Consider the following 14,171-nt stretch of genomic DNA (forward strand, 5'->3'; position numbering starts at 1 on the left):
GGTAAGATCGGCCGTCCAGTCGCTGAGCCTGCACAACCTCAAACTAGGGGGCCACGGAGCTCGCAAATTCGGCGAGTTTCAAAAGTGGGGAGCAAGATGGATTTAAGGCAACAACGACTTCTGGGGCTCATCTGTTAGCTTTCTGCATGTTATTGAGGGTGCATCCACTATGGATTTATTCAAGAACTCCATTTCCCACAAGGCAACGTGCTGAATCACAAGCAGCCCATTGGAGCAAACAATATTCGCCAAATTGGAAATGAAGAACTTTCATGCACCCTTTTGACTACGTAAGCCTTTGATAAAGATATAAATCGAAACGCGTCAGGCTGTCGTCAGCTGTTCGAACTTACCGGAAATCACGCTGCCTGTACCTAATAAAGCTGATGGGGAAAGCTACTTGTCTCTCGAGTTTGGCTCAATCTATGGACACACCCCAACGAGCTTGATGTAAGAGCTGCCGTCTAGCCGCTGAGCCTGCACCACCTCAAACTAGGGGGCCACGGAGCTCGCAAATTCGGGGAGTTTCAAAAGTGGGGAGCAAGATGGATTTAAGGCAACAACGACTTCTGGGGCTCATCTGTTAGCTTTGTGTATTTTATTGAGGGTGCATCCACTATGGATTTATTCAAGAATTCCATTTCCCACAAGGCAACGTGCTGAATCACAAGCAGCCCATTGGGGCAAACGATATTCGCCAAATTGTAAATGAAGAACTTTCATGCACCCTTTTGACTTCGTAAGCCTTTGATAAAGATATAAATCGAAACACGTCAGGCTGTCGTCAGATGTTTGAACTTATCGGAAATCACGCTGCCTGTACCTAATAAAGCTGATGGGGAAAGCTACTTGTCTCTCGAGTGCGGCTCAATCTGTGGACACACCCCAACGAGCTTGATGTAAGAGCGGCCGTCCAGCCGCTGAGCCTGCACCACCTCAAACTAGGGGGCCACGGAGCTCGCAAATTCGGCTAGTTTCAAAAGTGGGGAGCAAGATGGATTGAAGGCAACAATGACTTCTGGGGCTCATCTGTTAGCTTTGTGCATTTTATTGAGGGTGCATCCACTATGGATTTATTCAAGAACTCCATTTCCCACAAGGCAACGTGCTGAATCACAAGCAGCCCATTGGGGCAAACGATATTCGCCAATTTGGAAATGAAGAACTTTCATGCACCCTTTTGACTACGTAAGCCTTTGATAAAGATATAAATCGAAACGCGTCAGGCTGTCGTCAGATGTTTGAACTTACCGGATATCACGCTGCCTGTACCTAATAAAGCTGATGGGGAAAGCTACTTGTCTCTCGAGTGCGGCTCAATCTGTGGACACACCCCAACGAGATTGATGTAAGAGCGGCCGTCCAGCCGCTGAGCCTGCACCACCTCAAACTAGGGGGCCACGGAGCTCGCAAATTCGGCGAGTTTCAAAAGTGGGGAGCAAGATGGATTTAAGGCAACAACGACTTCTGGGGCTCATCTGTTAGCTTTGTGCATTTTATTAAGGGTGCATCCACTATGGATTTATTCAAGAACTCCATTTCCCACAAGGCAACATGCTGAATCACAAGCAGCCCATTGGGGCAAACAATATTCGCCAAATTGGAAATGAAGAACTTTCATGCACCCTTTTGACTACGTAAGCCTTTGATAAAGATATAAATCGAAACGCGTCAGGCTGTCGTCAGATGTTCGAACTTACCGGAAATCACGCTGCCTGTACCTAATAAAGCTGATGGGGAAAGCTACTTGTCTCTCGAGTTTGGCTCAATCTGTGGACACACCCCAACGAGCTTGATGTAAGAGCTGCCGTCTAGCCGCTGAGCCTGCACCACCTCAAACTAGGGGGCCACGGAGCTCGCAAATGCGGGGAGTTTCAAAAGTGGGGAGCAAGATGGATTTAAGGCAACAACGACTTCTGGGGCTCATCTGTTAGCTTTGTGTATTTTATTGAGGGTGCATCCACTATGGATTTATTCAAGAACTCCATTTCCCACAAGGCAACGTGCTGAATCACAAGCAGCCCATTGGGGCAAACGATATTCGCCAAATTGTAAATGAAGAACTTTCATGCACCCTTTTGACTTCGTAAGCCTTTGATAAAGATATAAATCGAAACACGTCAGGCTGTCGTCAGATGTTTGAACTTATCGGAAATCACGCTGCCTGTACCTAATAAAGCTGATGGGGAAAGCTACTTGTCTCTCGAGTGCGGCTCAATCTGTGGACACACCCCAACGAGCTTGATGTAAGAGCGGCCGTCCAGCCGCTGAGCCTGCACCACCTCAAACTAGGGGGCCACGGAGCTCGCAAATTCGGCGAGTTTCAAAAGTGGGGAGCAAGATGGATTGAAGGCAACAACGACTTCTGGGGCTCATCTGTTAGCTTTGTGCATTTTATTGAGGGTGCATCCACTATGGATTTATTCAAGAACTCCATTTCCCACAAGGCAACGTGCTGAATCACAAGCAGCCCATTGGGGCAAACGATATTCGCCAATTTGGAAATGAAGAACTTTCATGCACCCTTTTGACTACGTAAGCCTTTGATAAAGATATAAATCGAAACGCGTCAGGCTGTCGTCAGATGTTTGAACTTACCGGATATCACGCTGCCTGTACCTAATAAAGCTGATGGGGAAAGCTACTTGTCTCTCGAGTGCGGCTCAATCTGTGGACACACCCCAACGAGATTGATGTAAGAGCGGCCGTCCAGCCGCTGAGCCTGCACCACCTCAAACTAGGGGGCCACGGAGCTCGCAAATTCGGCGAGTTTCAAAAGTGGGGAGCAAGATGGATTTAAGGCAACAACGACTTCTGGGGCTCATCTGTTAGCTTTGTGCATTTTATTAAGGGTGCATCCACTATGGATTTATTCAAGAACTCCATTTCCCACAAGGCAACGTGCTGAATCACAAGCAGCCAACTGGGGCAAACGATATTCGCCAAATTGGAAATGAAGAACTTTCATGCACCCTTTTGACTTCGTAAGCCTTTGATAAAGATATAAATCGAAACGCGTCAGGCTGTCGTCAGATGTTTGAACTTATCGGAAATCACGCTGCCTTTACCTAATAAAGCTGATGGGGAAAGCTACTTGTCTCTCGAGTGCGCTCAATCTGTGGACACACCCCAACGAGCTTGATGTAAGAGCGGCCGTCCAGCCGCTGAGCCTGCACCACCTCAAACTAGGGGGCCACGGAGCTCGCAAATTCGGCGAGTTTCAAAAGTAGGGAGCAAGATGGATTGAAGGCAACAACGACTTCTGGGGCTCATCTGTTAGCTTTGTGCATTTTATTGAGGGTGCATCCACTATGGATTTATTCAAGAACTCCATTTCCCCCAAGGCAACGTGCTGAATCACAAGCAGCCCTTTGGGGCAAACGATATTCGCCAAATTGGAAATTAAGAACTTTCATGCACCCTTTTGACTACGTAAGCCTTTGATAAAGATATAAATCGAAACGCGTCAGGCTGTCGTCAGATGTTTGAACTTATCGGAAATCATGCTGCCTGTACCGAATAAAGCTGTTGGGGAAAGCTACTTGTCTCTCGTGTGCGGATCAATATGTGGACACACCCCAACGAGCTTGATGTAAGAGCGGCTGTCCAGCCGGTGAGCCTGCACCACCTCAAACTAGGGGGCCACGGAGCTCGCAAATTTGGCAAGTTTCAAAAGTAGGGAGCAAGATGGATTTAAGGCAACAACGACTTCTGGGGCTCATCTGTTAGCTTTGTGCATTTTATTGAGGGTGCATCCACTATGGATTTATTCAAGAACTCCATTTCCCACAAGGACACGTGCTGAATCAAAAGCAGCCCATTGGGGCAAACGTTATTCGCCAGATTGGAAATGAAGAACTTTCATGCCCCCTTTTGACTACGTGAGCCTTTGATAAAGATATAAATCGAAACGCGTCAGGCTGTCGTCAGATGTTTGAACTTACCGGAAATCACGCTGCCTGTACCTAATAAAGCTGATGGGGAAAGCTACTTGTCTCTCGAGTGCGGCTCAATCTGTCAACACACCCCAACAAGCTTGATGTAAGACCGGCCGTCCAGTCGCTGAGACTGCACAACCTCAAACTAGGGGGCCACGGAGCTCGCAAATTCGGCGAGTTTCAAAAGTGGGGAGCAAGATGGATTTAAGGCAACAACGACTTCTGGGGCTCATCTGTTAGCGTTGTGCATGTTATTGAGGGTGCATCCACTATGGATTTATTCAAGAACTCCATTTCCCACAAGGCAACGTGCTGAATCACAAGCAGCCAACTGGGGCAAACGATATTCGCCAAATTGGAAATGAAGAACTTTCAAGCACCCTTTTGACTTCGTAAGCCTTTGATAAAGATATAAATCGAAACGCGTCAGGCTGTCGTCAGATGTTTGAACTTATCGCAAATCACGCTGCCTGTACCTAATAAAGCTGATGGGGAAAGCTACTTGTCTCTCGAGTGTGGCTCAATCTGTGGACACACCCCAACGAGCTTGATGTAAGAGCTGCCGTCTAGCCGCTGAGCCTGCACCACCTCAAACTAGGGGGCCACGGAGCTCGCAAATTCGGGGAGTTTCAAAAGTGGGGAGCAAGATGGATTTAAGGCAACAACGACTTCTGGGGCTCATCTGTTAGCTTTGTGCATTTTATTGAGGGTGCATCCACTATGGATTTATTCAAGAACTCCATTTCCCACAAGGCAACGTGCTGAATGACAAGCAGCCCATTGGGGCAAACGATATTCGCCAAATTGTAAATGAAGAACTTTTATGCACCCTTTTGACTTCGTAAGCCTTTGATAAAGATATAAATCGAAACGGGTCAGGCTGTTGTCATATTTTTGAACTTATCGGAAATCACGCTGCCTGTACCTAATAAAGCTGGTGGGGAAAGCTACCTGTCTCTCGAGTGCGGCTCAATCTGTGGACACACCCCAACGAGCTTGATGTAAGAGCGGCCGTCCAGCCGCTGAGCCTGCACCACCTCAAACTAGGGGGCCACAGAGCTCGCAAATTCGGCGAGTTTCAAAAGTGGGGAGCAAGATGGATTGAAGGCAACAACGACTTCTGGGGCACATCTGTTAGCTTTGTGCATTTTATTGAGGGTGCATCCACTATGGATTTATTCAAGAACTCCATTTCCCACAAGGCAACGTGCTGAATCACAAGCAGCCCATTGGGGCAAACGATATTCGCCAATTTGGAAATGAAGAACTTTCATGCACCCTTTTGACTACGTAAGCCTTTGATAAAGATATAAATTGAAACGCGTCAGGCTGTCGTCAGATGTTTGAACTTACCGGAAATCACGCTGCCTGTACCTAATAAAGCTGATGGGGAAAGCTACTTGTCTCTCGAGTGCGGCTCAATTTGTGGACACACCCCAACGAGCTTGATGTAAGAGCGGCCGTCCAGCCGCTGAGCCTGCACCACCTCAAACTAGGGGGACACGGAGCTCGCAAATTCGGCGAGTTTCAAAAGTGGGGAGCAAGATGGATTTAAGGCAACAACGACTTCTGGGGCTCATCTGTTAGCTTTGTGCATTTTATTAAGGGTGCATCCACTATGGATTTATTCAAGAACTCCATTTCCCACAAGGCAACGTGCTGAATCACAAGCAGCCAACTGGGGCAAACGATATTCGCCAAATTGGAAATGAAGAACTTTCATGCACCCTTTTGACTACGTAAGCCTTTGATAAAGATATAAATCGAAACGCGTCAGGCTGTCGTCAGATGTTTGAACTTACCGGAAATCACGCTGCCTGTACCTAATAAAGCTGATAGGGAAAGCTACTTGTCTCTCGAGTGCGGCTCAATCTGTGGACACACCCCAACGAGCTTGATGTAAGAGCGGCCGTCCAGCCGCTGAGCCTGCACCACCTCAAACTAGGGGGCCACGGAGCTCGCAAATTCGGCGAGTTTCAAAAGTGGGGAGCAAGATGGATTTAAGGCAACAACGACTCCTGGGGCTCATCTGTTAGCTTTGTGCATTTTATTGAGGGTGCATTCACTATGGATTTATTCAAGAACTCCATTTCCCCCAGGGCAACGTGCTGAATCACAAGCAGACCATTGGGGCAAACGATATTCGCCAAATTGGAAATGAAGAACTTTCATGCCCCCTTTTGACTACGTAAGCCTTTGATAAAGATATAAATCGAAACGCGTCAGGCTGTCGTCAGATGTTTGAACTTACCGGAAATCATGCTGCCTGTACCTAATAAAGCTGATGGGGAAAGCTACTTGTCTCTCTGTGGACACACCGCAACGAGCTTGATGTAAGAGCGGCCGTCCAGCCGCTGAGCCTGCACCACCTCAAACTAGGGGGTCACGGAGCTTGGAAATTCGGCGAGTTTCAAAAGTGGGGAGCAAGATGGATTGAAGGCAACAACGACTTCTGGGGCTCATCTGTTAGCTTTGTGCATTTTATTGAGGGTGCATCCACTATGGATTTATTCAAGAACTCCATTTCCCCAAAGGCAACATGCTGAATCACAAGCAGCCCATTGGGGCAAACGATATTCGCCAAATTGGAAATGAAGAACTTTCATGCACCCTTTTCACTACGTAAGCCTTTATATGAAGATATAAATCGAAACGCGTCAGGCTGTCGTCAGATGTTTGAACTTAACGGAAATCACGCTGCCTGTACCTAATAAAGCTGATGGGGAAATCTACTTGTCTCTCGAGTGAGGCTCAATCTGTGGACACACCCCAACGAGCTTGATGTAAGAGCGGCCGTCCAGCCGCTGAGCCTGCACAACCTCAAACTAGGTGGTCACGGAGCTCGCAAATTCGGCGAGTTTCAAAAGTGGGGAGCAAGATGGATTTAAGGCAACAACGACCTCTGGGGCTCATCTGTTAGCTTTGTGCATTTTATTGAGGGTGCATCCACTATGGATTTATTCAAGAACTCCATTTCCCACAAGGCAATGTGCTGAATCACAAGCAGCCCATTGGGGCAAACGATATTCGCCAAATTGGAAATGAAGAACTTTCATGCACCCTTTTGACTACGTAAGCCTTTGATAAAGATATAAATCGAAACGAGTCAGGCTGTCGTCAGATGTTTGAACTTACCGGAAATCACGCTGCCTGTACCTAATAAAGCTGATGGGGAAAGCTACTTGTCCATCGAGTGCGGCTCAATCTGTGGACACACCCCAACGAGCTTGATGTAAGAGGGGCCGTCCAGCCGCTGAGCCTGCACCACCTCAAACTAAGGGGCCACGGAGCTCGCAAATTCGGCGAGTTTCAAAAGTGGGGAGCAAGATGGATTTAAGGCAACAACGACTTCTGGGGCTCATCTGTTAGCTTTGTGCATTTTATTGAGGGTGCATCCACTATGGATTTATTCAAGAACTCCATTTCCCACAAGGCAACGTGCCGAATCACAAGCAGCCCATTGGGGCAAACGATATTCGCCAATTTGGAAATGAAGAACTTTCATGCACCCTTTTGACTACGTAAGCCTTTGATGAAGATATAAATCGAAACGCGTCAGGCTGTCGTCAGATGCTTGAACTTACCAGAAATCACGCTCCCTGTACCTAATAAAGCTGATGGGGAAAGCTACTTGTCTCTCGAATGCGGCTCAATCGGTGGACACACCCCAACGAGCTTGATGTAAGAGCGGCCGTCCAGCCGCTGAGCCTGCACCACCTCAAACTAGGGGGCCACGGAGCTCGCAAATTCGTCGAGTTTCAAAAGTGGGGAGCAAGATGGATTTCAGGCAAAAACGACTTCTGGGGCTCATCTGTTAGCTTTGTGCATTTTATTGAGGGTGCATCCACTATGGATTTATTCAAGAACTCCTTTTCCCACAAGGCAACGTGGTGAATCACAAGCAGCCCACTGGGGCAAACGATATTCGCCAAATTGGAAATGAAGAACTTTCATGCACCCTTTTGACTACGTAAGCCTTTGATAAAGATATCAATTGAAACGCGTCAGGCTGTCGTCAGATGTTTGAACTTACATGAAATCACTTTGCCTGTACCTAATAAAGCTGATGGGGAAAGCTACTTGTCTCTAGATTGCGGCTCAATCTGTGGACACACCCCAACGAGCTTGATGTAAGAGCGGCCGTCCAGCCGCTGTGCCTGCACCACCTCAAACTAGGGGGCCACGGAGCTCGCAAATTCGGCGAGTTTCAAAAGTGTGGAGTGTGAGAAGTTGGCCTGATGTATGATGTCACTAGTTCTAGTGCACACCTTATATCAGTCCAAATACCCTTATGGTGATTGGTTGTAAAGTCAACCTTATAGACCAGCTATCCTAGTGGTAGCATGGACAAGAGCAGTCTTAGGCTAAACTCTGAATGGCATGCGAAGCCAGCTGTGATACCATATATAATCCCTTGAATACCAAATGAAAGGACACCACAACAGATATATATATAAAATAAAGTGTATTTATTCTAGTCAAACCCTCAGCACTCTTTATGAGATAAGAGGTAAGTACAACACAGTCTTATTTAAGCATACATTAAGTCACACAGGTAAGTAATACAGTTAGGCCCTAGGGGCCACGCAAACCATATACTAAGTAAGTGGTATAAGGACCACTGTCACGGAAATAGAATAGGCCTAGGCCTAGGGAATCGCTGGGGCTACACTATACTACCAAAGGTTAGGAAGTGGGAGGCCCACGGGATTCGTGTGCAGAGTGAAAACACTCACGCGTAATGCGTAAAAGTCAATAGCAATAGTACAGTTTAGAAATCGATAGATTTAGTACACTTCCGGAGTAGCTAGGAAGTCGAGACTGGAAAACTAGACACTAGGATAGTCACTATCCTGATGAGCACCGGAGTACCCAAGTTACCTAGCCCACAGGCTGCGGGTGCATAGGGGTGAAGTTGCGTCGGGTTTCGTCGTCGACTCCTATGGATGCCTGAAGAAAGATGCTGACAGGCAGTCAGTGAAGAGTGTCCGGTGGATCCCAAGGCTGGGATCAAGAAGAGAGGAGACCTGCAAGCAGAAGGGACAGAGTCAAGGTCACTAGCCAGTGACCACGTGGAACCAGGCGATGTCGTGAAGATTGCAGGTGAAGGTGAAGCTTGTCGCTGCAGCCACTAGGACCAGGAAGCGTCGAGGACGACCAGGACCAGGAGGCGAGCTGTCCCACGAAGGCTCTTGCTGTCGGCGGCGTCGAAGTTGGACTAGGACTCACCAAGCCTTGGCAAGCGGAACCCACGCAGAACGGAGGACTTGCTTCTGGTGCAGACCAGGAAGGTCTGGGGTGCTTCTCTTTTTCAAAGGAGCAGGAGCCAGTCTGGAGGAGCCAAACCAGAGATGAAGATTTCAGGGTGCGTCGTCACAAAGGCCACTAGCCAGCGGGCAAGCAACCGGACAGACACGGCAAGCAGGAAAATGCTGAAGGGCCCCACGCAGAACTCGTGGAGTGTGAGGGGCTGATCTTCAGTGCAGATGGTGCTTGGGGGTGGGGCTTCTCAATCCCCGGTGCACAACTTCGAGGGTGCCTCAGAAGCTGCGCTTGAAGATACTAGCCACTTTTCCCAGGTAGCCGGTCCTACGTCGCTCGTCGCCTCCACGGATCTCAGCTCTGCTGTGGATGTGGATCAGGGTCGGAGAAGTCTGGAAGTCAATGCTCTGGTTGGGCTCTGCAGTCGGTTCCTCGTAGAACTTGGGCAAAGCAAAGGGTAGTCTCTTGATGGTGCCTGTTTGCACAGGGTAGCCACTCCTTGGCCACAAGGGAGATTCTTCAGTCTTCTTCTTTCGTCGAATGTCGAAGGTCCAGAGTTTCTGTTCAAGTTTGCAGGTTCAGGATAATCTAAAGTCTTGAGGCCCAACTCCCACTCTTATACTAATCTGGGGGGCTGGGATACCTGCTAGGTCACGCCTTATGGGTGGGACCTGGGAGGGGGTGGTTACACCCACTTCCCTTTGTCCAGTTTCGCGCCAGAGCTGGGGCTGGAGTGCCCCAGCGCCGGATTGAACTGGACTATGCAAGGAACACCTTGTGTGCCCCAGGCATGTCTCATTCCTTTCAGCCCACCCTGCCCCAATAGACTAAAGGCTCTCTGGGGAGGTGCTAGCACCTCCCCAAGCAGGAAACCTATTGTCCAGGCCTCCCTGGCTGGGATCACTCCCAGCAGCAGGAGGTCAGACTTGTGTCTGTGGCAGCAGCATCCATTTTGTGATGCTGAGGCTTTGGTTAGAGTTAAACAGCAAAGTAGGATTTTAACATGTCTCTCCCTCTAGAAGGGGGGAATAATATCCTCATCACCAGAAATGGTATGGGGGTTTTATTCCAAAGTGTTAGACACCTTACACGACATGTTTTGATAAAGCCAAACCATAGTTACCATAACCGTTTAAGATTATAAGGCACTTTAAGAGTATATGGTAGGCTATATCATAGAACAGCTATAAGGACATGGTTCCAAAAGCTGCAGACAGGCTCAGCTCATGCTAGAGCACCATCTCACATGTTACCAAGCACTCTGCCTCCAGGATTGTTAAGGCCTGCCATAGGAGTGACTGATAGGTACACATGTGTCTATATATAAGGGTAGATATAGGCATACTATATCTAAGCAAGGGGTGATTACACGACCTTGCCCCAGCTGAGTGATCAGCCAGTTGTGTCTGATTGGAAGGCCAGACCAGGGGTGGCATAATACATGCTGCAGCCCCTGGGAGGCCTAGGGTACACCTATGCCCTGGGTACCTAGAGTACACTGTACAGGGTCCAATAAGGTGATCCTTACCAATTGGGAATGTACCTAGGGTACATGGAGTCCATTTTAAAGAGAGAGCAGACAGCCTGAGACCCTGAATGGCAGGATCTCAGGCCAACTAAGTCGAAAAACCAGCTAGACACTAGGCAAAAAGTTGGGGGTAACCATAGTCAGATATCCACCTTCCTACAGGGAGCAAGATGGATTTAAGGCAACAACGACTTCTGGGGCTCATCTGTTAGCTTTGTGCATTTTATTGAGGGTGCATCCACTATGGATTTATTCAAGAACTCCATTTCCCACAAGGCAACGTGCTGAATCACAAGCAGCCCATTGGGGCAAACGATATTCGCCAAATTGGAAATGAAGAACTTTCATGCACCCTTTTGACTTCGTAAGCCTTTGATAAAGATATAAATCGAAATGCGTCAGGCTGTCGTCAGATGTTTGAACTTATCGCAAATCACGCTGCCGGTACCTAATAAAGCTGATGGGGAAAGCTACTTCTCTCTCGAGTGTGGCTCAATCTGTGGACACACCCCAACGAGCTTGATGTAAGAGCTGCCGTCTAGCCGCTGAGCCTGCACCACCTCAAACTAGGGGGGCACGAAGCTCGCAAATTCGGGGAGTTTCAAAAGTGGGGAGCAAGATGGATTTAAGGCAACAACGACTTCTGGTGCTCATCTGTTAGCTTTGTGCATTTTATTGAGGGTGCATCCACTATGGATTTATTCAAGAACTCCATTTCCCACAAGGCAACGTGCTGAATCACAAGCAGCCCATTGGGGCAAACGATATTCGCCAATTTGGAAATGAAGAACTTTCATGCACCCTTTTGACTACGTAAGCCTTTGATAAAGATATAAATCGAAACGCGTCAGGCTGTCGTCAGATGTTTGAACCTACCGGAAATCACGCTGCCTGTACCTAATAAAGCTGATGGGGAAAGCTACTTGTCTCTCGAGTGTGGCTCAATCTGTGGACACACCCCAACGAGCTTGATGTAAGAGCGGCCGTCCAGCCGCTGAGCCTGCACCACCTCAAACTAGGGGGCCACGGAGCTCGCAAATTCGGCGAGTTTCAAAAGTGGGGAGCAAGATGGATTTAAGGCAACAATGACTTCTGGGGCTCATCTGTTAGCTTTGTGCATTTTATTGAGGGTGCATCCACTATGGATTTATTCAAGAACTCCATTTCCCACAAGGCAACGTGCTGAATCACAAGCAGCCCATTGGGGCAAACGATATTCGCCAATTTGGAAATGAAGAACTTTCATGCACCCTTTTGACTACGTAAGCCTTTGATAAAGATATAAATCGAAACGCGTCAGGCTGTCGTCAGATGTTTGAACCTACCGGAAATCACGCTGCCTATACCTAATAAAGCTGATGGGGAAAGCTACTTGTCTCTCGAGTGTGGCTCAATCTGTGGACACACCCCAACGAGCTTGATGTAAGAGCGGCCGTCCAGCCGCTGAGCCTGCACCACCTCAAACTAGGGGGCCACGGAGCTCGCAAATTCGGCGAGTTTCAAAAGTGGGGAGCAAGATGGATTTAAGGCAACAATGACTTCTGGGGCTCATCTGTTAGCTTTGTGCATTTTATTAAGGGTGCATCCACTATGGATTTATTCAAGAACTCCATTTCCCACAAGGCAACGTGCTGAATCACAAGCAGCTAATTGGGGCAAACAATATTCGCCAATTTGGAAATAAAGAACTTTCATGCACCCTTTTGACTACGTAAGCCTTTGATAAAGATATAAACGAAACGCGTCAGGCTGTCGTCAGATGTTTGAACTTACCGGAAATCACGCTGCCTGTACCTAATAAAGCTGATGGGGAAAGCTACTTGTCTCTCGAGTGCGGCTCAATCTGTGGACACACCCCAACGAGCTTGATGTAAGAGCGGCCGTCAAGCCGCTGAGCCTGCACCACCTCAAACTAGGGGGCCACGGAGCTCGCAAATTCGGCGAGTTTCAAAAGTGGGGAGCAAGATGGATATAAGGCAACAACGACTTCTGGGGCTCATCTGTTAGCTTTGTGCATTTTATTGAGGGTGCATCCACTATGGATTTATTCAAGAACTACATTTCCCACAAGGCAACGTGCTGAATCACAAGCAGCCCATTGGGGCAAACGATATTCGCCAAATTGGAAATGATGAACTTTCATGCACCCTTTTGACTACGTAAGCCTTTGATAAAGATATAAATCGAAACGCGTCAGGCTGTCGTCAGATGTTTGAACTTACCGGAAATCACGCTGCCTGTACCAAATAAAGCTGATGGTGAAAGCTACTGGTCTCTCGAGTGCTGCTCAATCTGTGGACACACCGCAAAGAGCTTGATGTAAGAGCGGCCGTCCAGCCGCTGAGCCTGCACCACCTCAAACTAGGGGGCCACGGAGCTTGCAAATTTGGCGAGTTTCAAAAGTGGGGAGCAAGATGGATTTAAGGCAACAACGACTTCTGGGGCTCATCTGTTAGCTTTGTGCATTTTATTGAGGGTGCATCCACTATGGATTTATTCAAGAACTCCATTTCCCCCAAGGCAACGTGCTGAATCACAAGCAGCCCATTGGGGCAAACGATATTCGCCAAATTGGAAATGAAGAACTTTCATGCACCCTTTTGACTCCGTAAGCCTTTGATGAAGATATAAATCGAAACGCGTCAGGCTGTCGTCAGATGTTTGAACTTACCGGAAATCACGCTGCCTGTACCTAATAAAGCTGATGGGGAAATCTACTTGTCTCTCGAATGCGGCTCAATCTGTGGACACACCCCAACGAGCTTGATGTAAGAAGGGCTGTCCAGCCGCTGAGCCTGCACAACCTCAAACTAGGTGGCCACGGAGCTCGCAAATTCGGCGAGTTTCAAAAGTGGGGAGCAAGATGGATTTAAGGCAACAACGACTTCTGGGGCTCATCTGTTAGCTTTGTGCATTTTATTGAGGGTGCATCCACTATGGATTTATTCAAGAACTCCATTTCCCACAAGGCAACGTGCTGAATCACAAGCAGCCCATTGGGGCAAACGATATTCGCCAAATTGTAAATGATGAACTTTCATGCACACTTTTGACTTCGTAAGCCTTTGATAAAGATATAAATCAAAACGCGTCAGGCTGTCGTCAGATGCTTGAACTTATCGGAAATCACGCTGCCTGTACCTAATAAAGCTGATGGGGAAAGCTACTTGTCTCTCGAGTACGGCTCAATCTGTGGACACACCCCAACGAGCTTGATGTAAGAGCGGCCGTCCAGCCGCTGAGCCTGCACGACCTCAAACTAGGGGGCCACGGAGCTCGCAAATTCGGCGAGTTTCAAAAGTGGGGAGCAAGATGGATTTAAGGCAACAACGACTTCTGGGGCTCATCTGTTAGCTTTGTGCATTTTATTGAGGGTGCATCCACTATGGATTTATTCAAGAACTCCATTTCCCCCAAGGCAACGTGCTGAATCACAAGCAGCC

Source organism: Triturus cristatus, chromosome 1_1 (assembly GCF_964204655.1).
Source record: "Triturus cristatus chromosome 1_1, aTriCri1.1, whole genome shotgun sequence".
Lineage (NCBI taxonomy): Eukaryota > Metazoa > Chordata > Amphibia > Caudata > Salamandridae > Triturus > Triturus cristatus.